At 38.0% G+C, this 8,448-nt stretch overlaps 1 pseudogene; it reads left to right on the top strand.

The window, feature by feature from the left end:
- The first annotated feature begins 330 nt into the window (after positions 1-330).
- LOC120587123 (60S ribosomal protein L17-like) lies at positions 331-879 on the top strand (annotated as a pseudogene).
- The last annotated feature ends 7,569 nt before the right edge of the window (positions 880-8,448 follow it).

Raw genomic sequence — 8,448 nt, 5'->3', positions numbered from 1 at the left:
AGGGGGCCGATGGCCTGGCACAGAGCAGCGAGCATCCTGCCTCCCTAGAAAAGAATTTCATACCAAGGTCTACAGAATTATCCATTTTTCTTCTTCCTTTTTTGTTTCCCCTTCTCCATCTTCCTCTGAAGTTTAAAGAGATAATTTGAGATTACCAAGTTCCACTACACAGCCTCCAACACACACACACACACACACACACACACGCATCAGGAGATAGGCAGAGTGGCTCACACAGGTCTTTGGTGACAGAGCACAGAACTAGTCTCAGATAAGAAATTAGATTGTGCTCTTCTTGTACGAGGCCTGTGGTGACCTCTGAAAATAGTTTGCTATTTACTCGACCCAGAAAAGCCCACACAAATCATGCCAATCAAGAGGTTCAAATTTTCGTGTTCACTTTAAGAACACTCGTGAAACTTCCCAGGCCATCAAAGGTATGCATATCCGAAAAGCCACCAATTACCTAAAGGATGTCACTTTACAGAAGCAGTGTGTGCCATTTCATCATTACAATGGTGGAGTTAGTAAGCGTGTCCAGGCCAAACAGTGGGGCTGGACACAGGGTCAGTGGTCCAAAAAGAGTACTGAATTTTTGCTGCTCACGCTTAAAAATGCAGAGAGTAATAATGCACTTAAGGGTTTAGATGTCGATTCTCGGGTTGTTGAGAACATCCAGGTGAACAAAGCTCCCAAGATGCAATGCAGAACTGATGGAGCTTGTGGATGGATTAACCCTCCATGAGCTCTCCCTGCCACACTGAGACGATCCTCATTGAAAAAGAGCAGATTGTTCCTAAACCAGGTGAGGCAGTTGCACAGAGGAAAAAGATATCCCAGAAGAAACTGAAGAAACAAAAACTTACTGCCCAGGAGTAAATTCAGCATCAAATAAATGCTAATAAAAGTTAAAAAAAAAAAAAGAAAAAAAGAAATGAGATTGCATAATTGTGAATCTGGTGTGCAATGCTTTTCATATGAGGGCATGAGGTTAGCTAGATAATGAGAAGATAGATTATAAAATATCAGACTGAGATGTTCAGGCAGATGACACAATAGACAAGGAGCCTCTGTAGAGAAGTACACATTGAAGAAATGTTGGAAATAACTATTTAATAATGCCTAAGGTTTATTAACAGGTTACCATGTTAGGCTCTGCTAAGGATCTCATATGTATAGTCTCATCTAAGGCTCATAACAGCTCTCTAAGGTGCTAATAAAATTCATTCCCATTTATAGATGAAGAGACTGACTTCGAACTATTAGCTATCTTGCCCAGTAAGAGTAAGACCCGAAGCTCTAAAATCTAAGTTCCTAAGGATTATGCTTTATTGCTTCTCATATGTCTAGTTTGTCATCTTTATACCTTTTTACTCAAATAGTCCTTAAAAAAATATTTCTCAACTGTGGATAATTTTACATCCAAGGGACATTTGGCAATATCTGGAGACACTTGGTTGTCATACTTGGAAGAAAATTCTACTAGCATTATTGGGAAGAGGCCAGAGATGCTGCTAATAAATATCCTATCATACATAGAACGACCTTTCAGGAAAGACTTATCCAGCCCCAAATGCCAATGGTGACAATGTTGAAAAGCCTGTCTCTAAAAGAATTTTGAAAAATTACATGTAAATGTTGCATTATAAGTTTAAACAGTGGCAAAGAATATAATGTGTGGTATATCATTGTTACCAAGATTTAGAAATAAATACATTTAAAAATAAAACAGTCATATCTTATAAATATATCCAAAGATATTTAAACATCATGTGAAATTGATATCTAACAACGCTCTTTTAAAAGATATAGGAATAAATATATTTCCATCTTACTTCCTTCATGTAATATTATTCCAATGTAGTATAGTTTATGATTGTAAATCTTATTAGTTATACAACCATTTTCTCTATAACAAAAGAAATATATAAATTTAAAAATTTAAAGCTAATTCCTGTGAACCGAAGGCGCTAAGTCTGTGACTCTCAAACTATTTAGTCAGGTGTGGCAGGGGCTCTTCAGTAAATTCACAGGAGTACTGTAGGACATTTTAAATTTTCAAGGAAAACACAATATGAACTATTAGTTTGGAGGTAAGTTTACAGCTTCAACACTAGATTGAACTACATTCCTTTGATGACATTGTATCTTTGCAAAGCTGCTTTTTGGCAGATGCTGTGGTTAAAAAGCAAGTTGGCATAAAAGTCAGGATGGGACAGGAAATGAGGGTGGTGGCACCCAATCTAATTTCCAGGTTTGAGAAGTTGTGTAGCATATAACTGGCACACATCTCTCCTTAATAAATCATTGTGGCTATTTAAAAATGAAATAAAAAGATTATTTTTTCTTTCACTTTATGTGATTTATTTTTGCAAATGACTACTACGTTGTTACAATGTAAATACTAATTGTATTGTTTGGATTTAAATCAGTTAATAAATGGAACTGATAAATATTTCTTTTGGTCTGGAGACACAGTGGAAATATAACTGGTTCACTGAGGATGCTGTGAAACAAGAAAGTTTGGGAGCCTCTGGTATAAGTGTTAAAAAACAATCTTCTGGGTTGAGATATTATTATAATGACTATTAGTATGTAATACATCAAAACAATATTATATTATAAATTTTGATGATTATAAAGATAAAAAATAAAAAATTTAAAAGTGCATCTCTAAAGGACAGGTTTCTCCCCTAATTAGTCATATATATGTGGATGAACAGTATTATGTATCTGTGGATAAATATTAACAATGAATATAAAATTATATTCTATTTCTATTTTAATATATGTAAGCACTAAATAATCTTGTTCACATACATATCAAATGAGTTTTGTTACAACCATGTCACTCAATTCTTGAACTCCTTAATTGTATGCCTGAAGTCATATAGTGCTCTAGCATCAACATTGCTTTTAATGATCCATTAAAATAATCCATTAGCTCTATTAGGTAGCATTTCAGTTTTGTTGAAAGCAAAGGATCGGAAACATTTGATTTCCTAAAAATATGTTATCCATTAATTAGAATTATTCAGTTTCTCAGCTCTAGAATTTCAAAATGTCTCTCTGTTTGGGGCCCTAGAGGTTGACAACCTGAGACAATGTATCTTATCAACGCCTGGGAAGGGTGAGTGGTGACTTTTTCAGTTGTAAATTGAAAGAAAGGCTATTGTGGAATGATGTGGGAGGGAGAGCCTGCCTGCCTATCACTGGTAAGTAATCAAGAAGATCCACTTTAGGAAAGTACACATGAAAATCCATGCCCTTAAAACCGACTGCACCCACATAACCCTTGGAAAGCCTTTGCATATACCTTGGAGCATTCATTCCCCGGTGTGAAGACACTGCCAACCCTGAGAAATAGGAGCTTTACTCCAGGTGTGGACACCATGACGTCCTCTCCCACACCACAGTGAGCTGTGGGGCTAACAGGCCATTCATTTTTAGGTCACTCCCTTCTTTCCTTTTTCTTTTCTGAGTGGTGGCTGAGTATGGCATCTGAAGTCAGTCTCCAAGGTTTAAATCCCAGTTTTCCCACTTATCAGTTTTCTAAATTTGCACAAGTTACTTAATTTTGTGTTTCAGTTTATTAACATGTAAAATGTGGATTATAATAGTATTTAGCTCCTAGGTTAGATGTGAGAGTTAAATGAATTCAGGCACATAAAGCTCTCAATAGTATCTGGCGTACGACAAGTAATTAATGAAAACCAGCACAGAAGTTCAACTGTGTCTATTAAAGGGGAGAGCTGCCCTGCATCCTGGAATCCTAGCAGGATCAAGGTGAGGTCCAAGAGAAAGAAATCCTTGGTGGCCAGTTCTCAAGGAGAACGCTCTGTTTCTATACCTGAGGCCCAAGGAGTACAGAAATTAAGAGAACAGACTCACAAGAAAAGAGTCAAGGAACCAGCCACTTGAGTTTCCTCTGTCCTAGACAAAGGGAGACTTCTTGAGTTTCTAGGAATTTGGAGTCAAATTGCTGATCTGTAACAATCAGTGGGCATTTGCTTGTGTTAAATGCATTTCAAATATAACTGGGCTCCTCAATTAAACTGACAAGATTGGAGCTAAAGCTTCAGGTTAATATTTCTTTCCTTTCGTTCTCCAGTGTTGAGCATATTTAATCCCTATATCATCTTTTGCATTTCCTTATTTAATCTACAAAGCAAACCATTCCATCTTTGTTTCTTTTTACTTAGAATGGTTTGCTTTTGGCTTCTGCCTAGTTAATACTTAGCATTTATGTAAAGTCTGTATTCGTCTGATCTGTTGAAGCTGGGTATTGGGCAGGATGGAAGAGATAACCTTGGTGCCAGAAGGTGAGTTAAGCTGAGGAATCCATGAAATAGTGTCATAGATGCTGAGGATTCAGAAGGACTGTGAGGACAAATATCTTCTAATTAGCAGCAAAGATTGTATTGATAGGCTGATTCTTTTATTCTCCTTTGCTATTTCCCCTGCTGCTTTGCTTAGTAAATAGGCAGTCAGGTGATGGAAAAGAGTGGAAACTGGGAAGAAATTTGAATTTTTGCAATCGGTGAAGGGCTGTGGGGACATATAGTATAAATCTTAGTCAAAAACCTCCCCTTTGAGAAAGAAGGGAGACTTTCATGCTTTGCTCCCATACCAGCAGGAATCAGTAAAACTTAAGATTTGGACTTTTAACCTGTTTATTCCTTCCTTATATTACCCCAAGACCCTAAGAAACCAAACTGATCAGCTGTGGGAGACAAAAAAAAAAAAAAAGCCCCAAACCAGTCACAGTTTGGAGAGTCAATGGAACTAAAGTGACAACATTGGTGGATAGTAAGTCAACAATGTGGAAATTTTGGTTCTGGTCCTCTTCATCATGACTAAAAGATAACTCTGTGAGTGTCATCAGCTATTGCAAATCCTGATGGAAGAGGAGTTTTAAGAGAACTGGTCTGCCAAATGTACGTAGTTGGCTTAGAGGAATCATGACTAGAGAAAGGCCAGCTATGGAAATAAGCACCTGGGTGAGACTGGTAAGTGTGAATGTGATTGATTTTAAGCCCACTGGGTGATGGACTTTGGCTACCTCTAAATTCATGACAAAGCATGCTGATGACCAGCAGGTTGGGTGCTCATTCTCTAGACAAGGAGTAGGTTATTAGTACACTACGGCCAAAGAACACCAGGAACACACTTGTAGTTGAACAAATTAGGCTTCCATTCATTAAAGCAAAAAACAACACACACCCTGAAAACCTGAGGGCATCTCAGTAAGAGGGTGTTAGAAAGAACCTATTATAATATTTGGGCTTTGGTTAGGTAATTCGAGAAAGGGTCTAAGCAAGCAGGGGATTGCTCTACTTTGGATGCTCTCAGTGGGGATGACTCTATGCTTGGGTATCTCAATAAATCTTATCTATAAAGAATGAATGTAAAGTTAAAATTGTTAAAGAAGTAACAGCCACTTATTTTGGCTGAAAGAGGAGTGTTTGTATTTCGTGGTTGGCACAGTGACCTTGTTTCTGCATGTGCTTAGACAAAATTATAAAGGGGACTTGGGTATCAGAGTAACCTTGTCTGAAGTTGGTATTCTGTGAAATTGTTTCTAGCTAATGGAAGAACAGCATGGTTTACCAGTGAGTACCAAGCCTACTTCTGAATGTCAGGGGCTACTCCCCGCACTCCGACACGTGCAACCTGTTTTAGGCCAGGTCAGGTCACTCCTCTGGACTAGGTTGAGAGCTCAGGTTCTCAGGCTTAAGGGGACCTTTCATTTCCTTTCAGGATGATCTCTCAAAATACAAATATTAGATGCCAAGTACATGTGACTAAAAAATTCATCTGTGATCTTCTTTTCTCCTTTTTTTAATTTAGAGGATAGAATAATTGCGGGTGAGCATATTTAGGTTAGATTAGGGAAGGGAGTAGAAAGAGAAGAAAAGAGTGAAAAAAGAAAACAATAGAGAGTATCTTCGACTCATCTGTAACCCTTGACAGTGGGAAATAAAAATTGAAATCATTCTCCCATCACAAAAAAATCTCCCAACGTCACAAGCACCTTTATTATAGAGTACACCTAGCACGGTCCCCAGAATCCAGCTCCATGTGACAATGGAGCACGATGTTATGCAGACTATCTTTTATTTGCTAATTTGGAGGTGGTATCACATAATGAAAAAGCATGAGCTTGGAAACCAGACTGTTCTGGTTCAAATACCAGCTGTGACCCTTTTTAGCTTCATTACGTTATGCATGTGATTTAATTCCTATGAGCCTACGTTTCCTCATCTGTAAAATTATGAGGTAGATAATAGTATCTACCTCATTGAGTTGTTGTAAAGATTAAATGAAATAATGTATCTAAAACAACTAGCTCACTGCTGCTAGCCTGTTATTAATAGTTTCTTTTTCTTTCTTTAAGCTTATTTTAATGCTCACATGATCTAAAGTATATCAGTAAAATTTAATCTCTATATAGGCCCACACATAAAAAGAAAAGAAAATACCTATATTATCTGCTGTTTATCTTGAAATTTCAATTTTCTAGGACTATATATATGTTGGATGGAATGATTATTCACCAACAACCTAGCCCAATTAGTTCTGAGTTCTTGATATTAAGATTCAGATGACAGTAAATGGTATTATCAAAGGATAATGTTGCAGAAGTAATGAGGAAAACTAAAGTAATTTGATTTATTTGGTTGAAAAAAGAAAGCTAATGAGAGAACTTAGTAAAGACAAGCACACTGTCACTTTATTAGAGAGGTATTGTGAGGTATGGTGTGGGGTAAAGGACACAGGGTCTGGAGTCAATGCAAGAGACTAATATGAAATGATGAGCTAGTATACAGGTGAGGCATGTAGTCTAAATATTTTAAGGTTTCATCTTGAATGCGTAAGCATGAAAATGACGTATTTTTTTCTCCATAAAACTCCTTATTTATTTCCATAGTTAAAATAGGACCACAGACAATCTTCAGAGATGACATGTCTAGGTCACACAGAATAGCTGTTTATTATTTCCATGTAGGCCCTTTCAAAATCTGACCTGCCCAGTCTTCCCTCCCCACTCAGATTAGTGTTTCTCTGTTTTTTTTGTTTTTGTTTTTCCATTATTGTCAGAGATACTAGCATTCTCCAAGACTCCTGGAGGCCTCAGATTTTTTTAATTCTACCTCCAAATCCTGATCCTATCAAGAATACTCATTGTTCCTTCAATGTGATTTTCAGATTTGACTTTTTTTGCCCTCTTCATTCCACACCTATTATTCTTTCCAGGCTCTTGGCCACTCATATCCAACTACACATACACACACACATTCCCTAAGGGATTAGATTTGGGTTCTTCTTGTCCTGGGCGATACTGCAAATCAATTCCTTGGTTAACCTCCTTTGATATCATTTTGACATGTGATTCCCCCACATAGGAACTCTCCATGGCATTGCATTAGAAATGCCTTAGCCTGCTACTCTTCATGGTTAGAGGCCCGCCGCACTCTCCACCCTCTTCTCTCACTACTCTGTTTTGGAGCCACCTCGTTATCATGGAACCAGTTCTTGACCACCACCTGTTTGTCTCTGCCTCAGTGCTTTTGCTCCTGAGGGGCCCCCATCTTGAAATACTCCTTCTTTTTTTCTCTATGGAGGAATATACACCTTGCATTTTGTTCAAGGCTCAACTTAAGAATCAGTTTCTCTAGGAAGCCTTCTCTGATTGATCTTGCCTGGTACTTTGCTGTCCTTAATTTACTCAGCTTTAGCACTTAGCTGGCAATGACATACGGAGCTTTGTAATTGTTCTCTAGTGTGCTGGGAACACAACACAGTAGATACTTGTTGGCTTGACTGCATGCCTTGTCTCCTCCATTCAACTGTAATTTCCTTTAGGGTGATGCTTGTGTCTTGTATTACTTCTGATACCCCATAGAATCTAGTGCAGGGTCCAGTCAGCAATAGGAATTTAATTAACACTTGAAAGGAATGCATGAATGGTAAGGAGAAATAGCTGGACGGTGAGGTCCTAGACTCTCCCCCATCTCCTACTCCTTGGGGGATGATCAGACACATCTGCTTCACATTTTTAGCTCTTGTCCAGATGGGAAGCTAGAGGACAGACTGAGACTGGTGAAAATCAAAGGTTGCTCACTTGTCTAAAATGAGCTGACTGTGGGGCAAGTATGCAATTCTCAGCAGAGTACATCCTTTTGATGTGTAGTTTACAATCAAGAATCTTGATTTATCCAAGGTATTCAATAAGCATTTGTTTAAAAAGTACGTGGACATATAGGGATAGTCCAAGATAAAACTTGAAGGGAGACGTGGATGGGGGTCCCTCTTGTATTCTTTTCCCTTCCTTTGATATATTCTACCCCAATCTTTGTGCCCTACCCCCTATTCTGCTAGTTTCAAAGAAACCCCTGGCTGCCTGCTTTAAAAAATATATAACAAAGAAATTTTCATGAAGTCGTG

The sequence above is a fragment of the Pteropus medius genome, unplaced genomic scaffold, assembly GCF_902729225.1.
Source record: "Pteropus medius unplaced genomic scaffold, Ma_sr-lr_union100, whole genome shotgun sequence".
Lineage (NCBI taxonomy): Eukaryota > Metazoa > Chordata > Mammalia > Chiroptera > Pteropodidae > Pteropus > Pteropus medius.
This window is presented reverse-complemented; position numbering and strand designations above follow the sequence as displayed.